The following is a 13,959-nucleotide window of genomic DNA, read 5'->3' as shown; positions in this document are numbered from 1 at the left end:
AGTAGCTGGCACAACAAGCAGAGAATCAATCCATAATTCCTTGTAAAACAGGGATTGTGCCAATAGAAATCTTGAAGTTCAAGAAGGAAAAGTGGAAAATTATGTGTTCAGAGTAACCCTCTGCACACTGTGGGCTGAGAACCAGCTGGCTGAATATCAGCCCTGCTGTAAAAGAATGCGGAGCTGTGGTGGATATAGGGTTAAATATCAATCAACACAGTGGTCTTATCTGAGTAAAGGAAACCACACACTAGACTATGAGAGGACTTTATGTGATATGGGGATGTTAAGGGATTGTATAGAACTGCTATGGACTTATGCCTGTAACACAAAGGGACAGCATAGCAAGCAGGATAATTGGATAATATCAGCTGAGGATAATATCAGCTTTCTCCACTCAGCATCGCTGATGCCATACCTGAAATACTGTGGCTACTTTTGGCTCTCCACCTCAGGAGGGATGTGGAGATACAGAGGGGTTAGTTCCAAAGACAATGAAGCCCTACTCTTCTCACTAAAGCCAGTATAAAGAGGTACAAAAGCCACTTATCATTTATGCATGATTAGAATAGATGCTGGGGCAAAAGAGGTAATCAGGAAGCTGGATTGCAAGGGGAGAAATTACCCAGAGAGGATGCATAATTTCCATCCTTGAGATTTTCAAGGCCCTGCAGAACAAGGTCATTGTTAACCTGATCTAGAGCTTTACATGAGTAGTCAGAATCTAAAACCTCTCAGAGGTCACTTTGAAACAGAATTTCTGCAAGGATTTAATTTTCATATCTAAGAAATTATGAAAATATACTTTCCTTCTTAGTGTTCATTACCATAAACTCAGCAAATCCTAGGGTTCTAATGGGACTTGCTCGATCTCATACTAGTCTTGCAATTTTGTAGGCCATTGTGGTTTAATTTCAGTTGGCAGCTAAGTGGCTAAGACACAGCCACTCTCACTGATAGACACATACACCCTGATGGGAAGGGGAGGATGATCAGAAAAAAGGCAAAACTTGTGGGGTTTGATAAGAACTGTTTAATAATTGAAATAAAATAATAATAATAAAATCCGCCTGGGTCATAAAACATAATGAACCCACCTGGATGATGGGTGAAATCTTTTTGAGTTATACTCAGGGATAGAGATCAAGTGGCTACCTCTTGTTCTGCCTCATCCTCCTTTTCTACTGGTGGTCCTGCTTCATCCACATCTACTAAAAAGGCTGGCTTTCATTATTATTTTTTTCTTTTGTATCAGGGCAGTTATACTGGCATGGGCTAGTTCTCTTGTTCAGTGCAGTGCCTGTCGCCAGGGCTGGAGTAACCACAGTGTCTGCCACAGGACATGCAGTAGCTGCAGTGTCTGTCACTGTGTTTTCAGATGTAGAGACCTCCTTTTCCCCTTGAGAGTATTGAATGGTATTGAAGAAGGCTTGGTGGGCATAGGTCAGGTCCCAGCACCTTGCAGTGATTTGTGTCTCTCTGGAATTGCCAGAGTGACAGCATATTTTTTCCAAATATTTCACTAGTTTTTGAGATTCTGGACTTGTTCAGGGGTAGAGTTCCAAAAAACTGAAGGCATCCAGCCCTAGGCACATGCCTGTTCTATCCCTTGTACACTACCACTCATGGTTACCCAACCTAGGGCAGATTGCTAGGTGATATTCTTAAACGTTGTTAAACCTTAGAAAATCTCCGGAACTCATCCAGCAAACTATCTTAGTTCTTAGCAATAGGTTCATATTGGTTTCAATAACTCAATGATATTAAGAAATTTCCAAGTTCTCAGATGGTGTTTCCCCATTCCCACTAAACTTGTGGGAATGTCTCCTCCTAGGCTGAGCCTCTGAGGAGAAAAGTTTAAAAGTGCAAGTATTAGTAGTTGCAGATTGATGTCTCCCAAAGTATGGAGACCACAGCAATGCTGGGTACAAATACCAGACTGGTTTCATTACAGACAGTTCTATCATATCATAACCCAGTGCTACAAAGTACAGCAACATGATAACCTTAGCCCTGTTCCCAAGGGTGGTAAATTCCAACAGGGAGCATACACTGTAAATAAGAAATAAGAAAATTAATATGAAAATTAACTCTATCCCAGCCTAAACTAGGACAAGACTGCACCAACCTTCAGGGAATCCTCAAAATGGTAGAGGCAATATCACTTCTTAGGAACATAAGAAAAAGGCAGACTTTTTTGCTCCTTCAATCTAATTCTTGTTATCATAGGCAACCATGTAATGACTATATTTGACAGATTTGCTGCCTTTATGAACTGAAGGTACTACACTGACATTCTCACAGGTGCAATATTGAGGTCTTCAGGATCACTGAGACAAGAGCACAGTTCACAGAAAATAATATTCTGTTCTTAAAATTCTGCCTGCTTCCTAAATTTGATGGATTTGCTTTTTGTTCCTACTCATATAGAAAGCATTCTAATTAAAGACTTATGGGAGAGTTTTATTTGGTTAATTCATTGTGAGTTTGGTTTCAAACAAAGGTTTCCTCAGGACGACAGATTCCTTTTGCAATTATAAAGTGGATACTTGTTCCTTTGCTTTCCAAAGAGATACTTCAGTATCTTGCAAAGCCATTAATTCTTCACACATCTTCAGGCATCTCTAAAAGCAAAGTCTCATAATCTTCTAGAGATGAATATGAGCAATATACCCAGATTAAAAAAAATCTCAGAATTTAGAATACAAATGTTAGTCCTGATTTGAACTTCACAAATGACTTTTTCATTTTAGTATTGAACAGCAACAAAGTCCTTGTGTTGAATACCATGTACTTGGAGACCATTTAAGTAGTATCTGAGGTTCAGTGTTTTGATATCTCATTTTACATGACAATCTAATGATTTATTAAGTGACTTAGTGCTACAAAGTAGTTCAACGTAAAAAAGTTCATCTGTATACAAATGTAACAAAGTTTTTACTGCAGGAATCAAATTGTATACGCTATTTACCATGCAACAAATCAACAATTCCAGTTCCTCATTTATATGAAAACAGAAATACAACATAAAATTTGAGTTTTGTATGACACTTACATTTTCCAGTGACAGATAAAATGGGAAAACAGAAAGACAAAAAAGATTCTTCTCCTAATAATTCCACAGCAAGTTTTGCCATAGGAATACCAGGTTTACATATTTGGTTTAAGCTCAAAACAAAACAGGAATAGAGGGAAGCATTTTTGCAAAATAAAATAAAAATAATATGCAGTTTTCTCTCTAATCACTTGATGTTTACTCACTCCCCCAAACTGTGGGGAAAAAAAAATCTATCAAAATACAGGTAAAGAATCTCAAGAGAGTGACTAGTCACCTCTGCTATGCCCTTCAGATACCTGCTACAGATAGGCGATTAGTAAGTAGAATACAAGGCTAATAAAACCTGTGCTATTTATTCTGCAGTGCAGTTCTTTCTGGGCATGTTTTCTTAGAAGATTGATTAGTCTATTTATTGTGCAAACTTGAAAAATTCAAAATGATTAGACACAGCAATTTTTTAAAATCCTGCTCTTTACATCAACAGTGCCTTGATCCTTCTGGTATTGCCTATGCTAGTGTGAAAGTTGAAGTTCAGCCACCAGCATGGAAAAATATCTTGAAGGGCAATTTGACTGCATTATAATGAGGGCTGAGAAAAAAAAATAAAGCTTTCTGTCTTCACAGGCAAGATGTCTTACAGTAAGCAATAGCATAGTCTGGCACTCTTCAGCACCTCTTTCCAGCTCCATTTAGTTTAATGGGTCCTGCTGATCAAATTATTTCCATAACGATAGAGAAAGATGAGGAAATGCCATGACATGACTGAATCTGATCCCATGTGAAGACAGACCAATGCAGTAAGCACACAAATGGAGCTTTAGTAATTTCTGATGGCTCAAGGCTGGGAGTGGGCCTCACTTAACAATGGTGAGGATAACAGGACCAAAGTTCTGTGTGCTGTCCCATTCATTTATACAGCACCAGAATAGAAATCCATTGGTATTGCTATGCAACACCTGTTCAGGGGACCCAAACATTTGACATCTAATTCTGTGAGAATTTTAGAGGGCAGGAGCACGCACTAGTACTCAATGCACAAGTAGGATAACGAGCTCTGTGGTGGTTTCAGCTGTGCCAGTCATTTTTTGCATTCTCTGACCTTAGACAAATCATTTTAGTTTTCTCTGTTGATACTCAGCTTTTCACAGGTGCAGTGAGAACCTTGTAAGAGTACAGCTACAGTCAAGTGTACAGCATTTTACTCATGAAGAAAAGATTCAAATCTTCCTTTCAGAGATGGGTAATAAAGTAAATTTCTGACAGTAAATCAAGCAAAATCCCTTGAAAATACAGTTTGATAGGAATTTGCATCTTGCTTGATGATTCATTTGAGAGATGAAAGCTTTTTTTATTATAGGAAAAAATGAACTTAAAAACAAAACGACTGAAAAATAAACCCTAAAAGCCTCAGTTTCTGCTTTCCTCTTCTTGAGCTCTAGAAAATAAATATTCTGAACACTCGTTTTATCAGGGCCTCTTAAATGGAATAATTTAAGGGAAAAACAAACAGCAATTGTATGATTGTAAAAAGAAATTAGCATTTTGCTCAAAAGGAATAGCAATTAGTAATGATGACATTGTGATTTATACTAATTGAGATTAAGTCAGACAAAATGGCAACATTAGTAATCATTTGAAGTACTGTATTACTCATTATACTGTGCTTTGTAAACATCTCTCTTGAAATTAAAAAGTAATTAGTAGCATTTTAGTAATTTAATTCACTGTAATTAGGATTTAAGGGAATCTACAGCACTGCAGCTAGAAGCCCTTAAGGTTTTGAATTGAAGGAATGGTGGGGTTTCTTCAATCAGCTTTAGTGGTGGCTCATTTTCTGTGGTCCACTGAGGGAAATGTTATTATTTGAAGTAGTATGAAGGTATTCATCAGAGATGGCTTGGAATGGACATATTTATCAATCTTAATCTGGGGCTGTGAACTCACTGGCTTGGAGGGGTGTTAGTAGGGTTACAGGGCCACATCTAGATCTCAATTTAAAGTCAGTCTTGACAATGGTAATATTACCTTCAAGGAAGCCTAACTATGTCCAGTGCAAAACAAGTTGTCATCTAAGCATGACATGTGGCATGAAATTTTCCTTCTTATATAGGATCCAGTAAAAGGAAACACTTGGGCCATATATCTACCTAGTGCTTTAAACAAGCAAGCATTCATCTCTGAAGGTAAGGTGTGTCTGCAGAATTATCCTTCTAAATGATAAAAGGACATATTTGTAGAAAATGCAGCGTATTTGACACCTTCTAGTGTGGCTAGTCAGCTGACTCAAGGAAGGTGTGAAGTCCTTACCCTCATCTAAGGTATCCCGTGAACCTTTATAGGACTTCCTGTAGGAAGTGCTTAAAGACAGTATATTAAGGGGCTGAGAAAATAAATTGTGTAATTCTAACACGCAAAACCAGCCTCATCTGTACACAAAGAAAGCAGGATAACACAGACTGGTTACCAACAATGGCTGCAGCACTATAGGAATGCTGCTTGAGGAATCCAAAGCAGGAGCTTGAAACTCCAGTGCTGCACATCCAGTTCAGACCTTTTGGTTTAAGGAGACAAATGTTTTGTTTTTCTCACTCTGTCCTGATGGGGCTATTTCAGTGGTGCTAAATAATTTAGCACTTACTGGGATACAAAACTGACTCATTCTTCTGAGTCATACACAAGAAGGATGCGAGTTCAGGATTTGAAAACAGATTTTAACAGCTCTCATTATTGTGACTGAATACCTGAACAACCAAGAAGTTGTTTAACAGGATTGGCCTTTTTTCTGCCCCACTAAATATTATATAAGAAGCTCTAAATCAAATTTTCTTAAAATAACCAAATATGTAATCTGAGCCAAAACTGTAACCAAATATACTAAAAGCATACTGTCATCTCAATGCATATTAAATTGTATTATGAAAATTAAAACTGCTTATAGGACTGTGGAAAGACAAAAGTGCTGAAAATCTAGTTCTGACTCTCCTCACAGGAGTGTTCAAAATGGCTCAAAAATTAAGATTCAGTTCCTCTGTATTTATTATAAAATAATCACAATAAGGAAACTGCAGTGGTTACTGTTTTCTGGTTTTAAATTAAAAAATGAAAATATTCCCTGAGACACTAGTCTAAAGTATACTTACTATGTTTATAGTTATAGTTATATTTACTTAATGAAGCACTGTAATTTCTTATAAATATACCAAAAAAAGCCCATAATGGTAAATGTCTCTGACACATGTAAAAGACAAATTATCCCCCCCCCAAAAGGATTTATTTTTCTCACAGATGGGTTGCAGTAAAAGAACAGCAAAACAGCACAAGACAGAGTGGAGGAAGAAGGTGAGTGCCTGTCAAGTTGAAGTGCGCTTATTTTAACATGACTTCTAAATGTAAAAAGTGAATTTTATCAGAAGATTCTTATAACTTTTGAAGCTGTACAACCAAAGTATAGGCAAGCCCAGAAAACAATTTATTCTAAGAACTGATATTCATTTTTTCTTTACCAACTAGGTTGAAAAAGTCATCTGCAAGTGTTACTACTAGTGATCTACTTTTCACTACCCTTTTATAGGCTTTAGTTCATGTCCTTTCATCAAATCTTTCTGGATTTGTTCCATCTCTCAGACTCCACACCCCATTTATGCAATCCTTGCCTTATTTCCTTTCTTAGACATTCCTTCAATGTATCTTTAGGCAGGGGACAGAATAGAAGGAAAAGGGTCTAATATGTGGAGCTCCCGCTGCCATTACAACCTTGGGCTGATCTCATTTTAGATGTGAGCCCTTTGGACACTTATTATCTCTTTACTGTTTATTTGCAGTATTTTGGTTTTTGAAATCTACTTAATCCTGTAGTTTGATTCCACAGTTTGAAATCTGCTCTTGGATGTCTTGTCATCCATTTAACACATCATTTGGGCAGAATCAGGTTCTTAAATAATAGTTGGTTCAACGTTTTAGTTATACCACAGGGAAAGTGAAGGAAGAATCAGTATCTGACATCTATTTTTCTGCCTGAATTGTGTCTGATCCCTGCAGAAGCCATATGACCTGGCATATGTTAACAACAATAGGTTTCCCTGCCATCTTCTGGGATTATTTTGGTTATTTTGGCTTTAAGACATGAAAGAGTGTCCCTCCATCAAGGGATGTTCTTACATTTATTGCAGATGTCTACCTGATTTTCCTGCTATCATTGGAAGAGGGCTGAGAAGTTGACCTAGAGTGTTTTATACATGCCTGCAGGATTCTGTAGGAAGAAGGAAGACTGCATTGCAGCTCAGGGTACTGTAAATGAGCATATTTAAAGAGGTTTCTTAACTACTTACTGTTAGAGGCTCCTTCTATCACTGCATTCTCCTGGAAAAAAGGACTATTAGGAATTTTTTTATCCCCATAGACAAGATAGAGCATGAGCGGGCTGACTATATACCAAACTAACAAACAGTTTTGTCCTGATTTTAATAGTGTTGTATTACACCTAAAAATGGAGACTGATTTATGCACAACATCCACTCTATTTATTATTTAGACTTTTCTGTGTTATCAAATTAATTTTTGACCTACCTTGGATGCTTAATTTTTATCTTTTAGTTTTCTCTACTGTGTTCAGTTCCCATCCTTCACCTAAATTTACTAGTTGGAACACAAACTTTACAATTTGAAATCAAGCTACCCCATCCACCATGTTTATGTATTTTCAGAATCAGATGAAATTAATCAATCTGTTTTCTCAGTGTAAAAGGACTGTCAGGATATTCCTGATTCTCCTGAAAGATTGTTGTTCCCAAAGAGTTACAAAATCTGTAGACCTTGCTCTTATGAATAGTAAACAAACAATCCCACACCACACAGTTCCAGCCAGCTTTGGAAAGGCAATTCACCCAGTGACAGCTGAAATCTCTCTCTTTGTTAATGTGTGCCTTGCCCATCTGGGAGAATGTACAGATCTGTAGCTGGAGGGTTTTGTATAGAAACATAATGCCAGGAAGACAAAAGCTTTATGCTCCATCAGGGTCATTCCACAGGATAAAGAATTTGGTAGTTAGAGTATTGATAGTGCATTGGAATTAATGAAGGCTGCCATGCCACTTGAATTGACATCATTTGTTCCTGTAATCACTAGTGATTCTACTGTTCCAGAATGCTCTACTACTTCCTCAAGCTCCATTAACAAACTTCCTTTTTTCTGCACAGGTGGTTTCTTCTCTCTTTTTCCTTCCTCTGCTAAAGACAATAATCATTGCCAACTTACTATCTAAATAATGAATATAGAGGAGGATGGGCCCCAGCTCAGTCCAGGCTTTAACTGTCTTTAAATCAACTATCTGTTTCCTCCACAAGAACAGCACTTTTATAATTGTCCCAATGCCAATTAACCGAGGGTTCAACTCTCCTCTGGTGCTTGTAGGTAATAGTGCCAAACTCATTTAGCAGCTGCCAAATATGCACAAACACACAGAGAACTAATAAATACTCCAGTCAATGATATTGGAATAGTGGGAATTCACTTAAGAAGATGCAGATCAATGGCATAATATGAGAGTCTGGCAGTTTGGGAATCTCTCTTTAACAAGATGAAGTTTCTGTTATTTTTAAAAAGAAACTAATGGCTGATAGATGATGATAGTTTTGTGAGGGATATTAATGTCCCCATTGCATTCCTCTACTTTTATACATATTTCCTCTTCCTTAGGGAAAGTTCTTTATATTAAATGTGCCTCCCTTTAAGTAAGAGGAGCTGGATACATCTCCTAAGTCAGGAACATTTCTAGCTCAGCTTTGCTTTACTTCTGTCAAGTTAAAAATTGTGCCATCTGTATTTAATTCTGTACACTTGGTTTGATGTGAACAAGGCTCCCCTGACAAATACTGCTAGAAAGAGACTGGGTGGGATTCTTCCCATGTCACTTTCCAAGAGACACCCCAAAAAAGTCAACCCTATCTTGAAAAAGGAGCTCTAAATGAGAAGGATATATGTGTGACAGGTCTTTAAGCAAAAATAAGGGAGTGGGCTGGATTTGAGAAATACTCCATCCCAAGACCTAAACTACTATTCTGAGATTGTAGTTATTTCTTTAGAACTGACAACTTTATGAGACTTCCATTATACTAAACTTTTTTGCTGTTACCTTTAAAATTTATTATTAGTCTACTGAACACAGCATAATTACTCTGCAATTACAGTGATAAAAATTGTAAACCAGGCAATTAACCTTATGACTACAGAAGTGCATTTTCAGTACAAGGAGCAAAACATGTTAGTTCAGAATAATGACACTGCCATGTACTGAGTATGACACTCATGAGATGATGATGACTTCACTTCTGTAGTTAACCTCCCTGTTACATGAGTTAGCTGCAATTACCAATATAAAATCATCCATTATATAATTGCATCGTAGTCCAAGAAAAAAATTATCTCATATCAGGGACATACTTTTGCATCTTGATTTATCTAGTAAAGCCAAATAATCTCATTCTATAGGCAACAGAAAAATAATCCCCTTTATGGGAACATTTTTAAGACTTTGCCACAGTTTTGAAGATTACATGTCTATGTTTATGTCCTAAAATTTCAATGCTACTTTCAATAGTAAGACTACCAGCCCAGATCTCAGTGTGAAGGATGGGTAGCTTAGTCAAAGCTCTGCCTTGGTTAGCTGCCTGACATAGAAACATCTCAGAAAAATGAGTGAATTTTCTCTTCCATTCACAAAACTTCAAAGCAGAAAGACTGTATGTGTGTTGAAATTCCAGACAGATATTAGTACAAAAAGAGTCAGCTACTGAACCCTGGCTAAACTATGTGCTTCAGGAGATAACAATTTTATTATTTCTGTATTAATTTCCTCTATTATTTTATGCCAAAAAAACCCCATGGAAAAGCTGAAAGAATTTCTCCTGTGTCACAGAAATTAGATCTTGAATCTTACAGTTAGATATGAGCCCTCTTGTACAATGGAAGGTTGAAGAAGTAACAGTACAAAAGTGTCAAGAGGTTCTGCAAGAAATCTGGCCTACTGTTCTTGAGGGATGTTCTGTTATTACCTGTAAACTCTATGTAATTTTTACCTTTAAAAAATATCTCTCCACTGCTTGAATAGAACTACCAATAGTAATACACCACAAGTGCAGCTGTTGACATTTCTCCCCCTTGTTCCCAAATCAAAATCTCCTGTATTAGGGAGCTAGGTTTGATTTGTTAGTCATAATGAGAAAAATAAACTGAAAACATGTAACTCTATTTTGTCTCTATAAGTTCCCTCAGTAGTTTTATTTTTTCAATTTCTAGATTGAAGTATCCATGAAGTTACTACACACTGTTTCATCCTTGCACAGTTTCATCCTTCACTATTAGCAGCTCTTTTCTAGTCATGAGTAAAACTCTATTTTATTCTTTTAAAATAAAACACAACACCAAGTAATCTTAGCTGGTAGAACACAAACTATTTTCCAAAAGAGCTGTCCTGTTTTTCTCTTGAGGAAACAGAGACACAGACTTGTGAAATAAATTTCCAAGATTTTGAGGAATGTCAGTAATATCAAGAGTTCTCTCTCTTGAGCTGAAGTGCCATGCTAATTTTAGTGTTCTTTATAAAGGTATAATATAAAATACTCTGTTCAAATGCAGGAACACATGTATACAATTTATTCAAGATAAAATATTTAAGAAAAATAGAACCTTGCCAAGTTCTGAATCCTCCCTCTCTAGCCCATGGTCAATGATTGTAGCAACCTGCAAAGACAGTTACTCATTTTGCATCAAGTACTCTGTGCTTTTGACAGGGAAATTTATTTCAAAGAGGTTCAATCCCTTAATCTTAATAATCTAAGAATCTGGTGGAAATGAATGATTAATGTTGTTTCTTTTATTCACAGTTAAGATCAGAGCAGGAAGAATCTCTTGTTTCTCACAGACAACTCCTCAATCCTGTAATTAAACTTTTCTACTAATCTGTACAATCACAAAACATGTCACTGAAAACAACCTTTAACTGAGGTATTTAGGCCCTTCATGTTGTAGGCATCCACTAGGTCTTTAAAAAAATGTAAATAAAAATATATTTTACAATAAATAACTGGTAATGGCAGAAAACTAATGAGAATTAAGCACAGATAGTGGTACAAGCACAAGAAGTGGTAAATTTGAAAATATAAGTGTTGTCATGAGGTATACGTAGTTCCTGCAGATTCAAGTCAATAGGAAAAAAAGGAGGAATTTTAGATGGCGAATTATGAAAGAGATGGTAAAAGGGAAAAGTAGGTCACAAACTTTTAAGCTGCATAGGTGATTAACATAATACTGTGGGAATTATGTCAGAGGGAGCACAGGCCCAGAAACAAACTGCTAAGAAGTAGTAAGAAACTACTGCATTGGAGGACAAAGATTTAAAAGAATAAATGCAAAGAGGAAACCCTGCCAGAAGGGAATCTGTGGATTTCAGTTGAATGCAGGCAGAAAATTACTTTTTTAATCTATTTACCTCTTCTCCTGTTTTCCCAGGAATTAAAAAGCACTTCAGACAGTCCTCTGATGGACAACTCCTTAGAAGTCCAGTAGGAGGCAGAGAAAAAGATAAGAAGTCATTTTCATAAAGTGCCATGATAAAAAGATGTAGATACTGAATAGAAGCTCTTCAAAGAATTAATTGAAACACTATCAAACAAGTAAAGCAGAGGGAAAAAAATTTCAAACTATTCATAAAGAAACTCTTTTCTTGAGAAAATATGACAAATGGAAAGCACCAAATCTTTTTGCAATCTTCTCCTTAATGCTGGATGACTTTCTTAAGTCCACAATGTAGTTGTTTGAAAGCTGTTTTTTTCCAGCCAGCTAGAAGAGACTACCTTCCCCCTTTCCCTGGAGTCCCACTTGTTCACTTTTACTTTGTCACCTTTGATTTATCACCTGCTAAAATGGAGGAAGAATGGAATGCAGCTCTTGAGGCTAGAATCAATACATGCTTCATGCTGAGAGGCAATAGAGGAAAACTTTGGGTAACAAATGTCATTTCTGTTGGAATTGTTTGCATATTGCAAAACATCATTTGCATTGTGAAATGATGCTCTCTACATGCATTTAAAACTGTAGTAAAATTTGTAAAATACAGCAAAACAGTTCTTAAAATCAAGGAGATTTTACGGACTCTACAACATAGAAGGAAGGTACTTTGCAGGTATTTTTAGAAAACATTTTCTAGTGCTTTATTTGTATCTGTAGCTAACCTATGAGAACCATTGATGTATTTTTCAATGAAAGCTTTATAGGACTTACTGTGGTAAAAGAACAGCAAAAGTACCAAGTTTAAAATCTCTCTTGACTGATTTTCCTCCCATCACTTGCAATGCTATGCCTTTCTTAGGTCAATATCTCCATGGACTCTCCATTAGTAACAACATCAAGATTTAGTGTCCCTACCTCTACTATGCACTCTGCTCCAATTAAGTCTTCTCATATCTTTATAATTCAAAAAGTCTCTTTTCTTCAATCACTGTTCTTTCATGTAATTCCATCTACAGAGTTCCCATGTTTCTCTAGGCTTTCCGTCACCTTTTACCCTTTGAAAACACTTTGTAAAATCTATCACCTTCAATCATGTCAGAATCAGACTGGGGAACGGTTTCAGTTTGTCTGTCAGCTACATGGACTGTTTATTAGTTAATTTTCTTTTCCAACCAATTCTTTACATACAACATGAAATAAAGCCATTCCAGTTTTGTCCTCTTTCTTCTCTTTTTCTGTAGGTTACCTCCTGTGTAATTATTTCCAGATCAAAGAGTTTCAGAAGAGTGGTCTCTATATCTTTGCCAGTAGTTCTGGGCATACTAGAAGTGCTTATAAATTAATAAAAAGGAAATAGAACTCCAATCTTCTTATGAAACTGAGAGAATATATATGTTTTAATCCCTTCTCCAGAGAGATAGGAAGAAGCTAGGATTGAATTAAGCATCATTAAAGTCTCAGGGGGTTTATTTGCCAGGATGTATCCATGTTTGGGTGCATATATACACATATGGATGACTCCCATACTTTTCTACACAGATGTGGTTTTTGAAGTGGAATAGAAATCCATATGGTAGTGGCTAAAGCACAAGAGACTTCACAGACAAATTGCTATCCAAATTCCTGATGGAGGGGAAGCACTATGATGTACATGCATAGAAGAACTCAAGAGGAGCTACAGTAACAGTTTGTATTAGTTTTTCTGTGTGATATCCTATGGCATTTGACAGGAGCAGAGAGAGATCAAGACATTCCAAGGTTAGAGGACTAATTGAAGCAGGGAACAAAATCAAGTTGCAAAGTACCTTTTTAGCCCTAAAACTTTATTTCTGATTTTGAATGGAAAAGCTTCTTAGTGGGCTGAATATTGTCTCTGTCAGAAAATCTGTGATACTTGCACTCTCATCCACTGCATGGATGAAAAAAAATGAAAGAAAAAAAGGGAAGTCTTTACATGTAAGCAGCATAAAACATAAGCATTTTAAGTACTAGAATAGAACTTACAAAGATTTTTAACAAAAGAAGCTATAAAAAGTATTATCTGTATTATTCAAAAGCTCTATACTAAGAAACTTCCTTAACATTGATTTTTAATAAGAAAGACCTTTATTTTGGAGTGCTCAGATGGCCATCCTAAAGCTCAAGATGTTACAGGAGATATTATCATCTGCTAATATACTCATATTTTAAAGGCCATGCCACAATATTAGTTCTCAATCAACTGGATGTACTGTCTGCTGTAGACCAGAGGACAATTTTAAAGCCTACAATAAACTAACAGTAGAAATCCAATCTTAAATCATAACCTGCTTTGAGTGGTTAATGGGCAACTGATCCTTTAAGGTTCTTGAAATTAAAATAATGTTTTTCAGTAGTATTTACTTCTCAATCCAAA

Source organism: Molothrus ater, chromosome 6, assembly GCF_012460135.2.
Source record: "Molothrus ater isolate BHLD 08-10-18 breed brown headed cowbird chromosome 6, BPBGC_Mater_1.1, whole genome shotgun sequence".
Lineage (NCBI taxonomy): Eukaryota > Metazoa > Chordata > Aves > Passeriformes > Icteridae > Molothrus > Molothrus ater.
Note: the sequence above shows the minus strand (reverse complement) of the source record.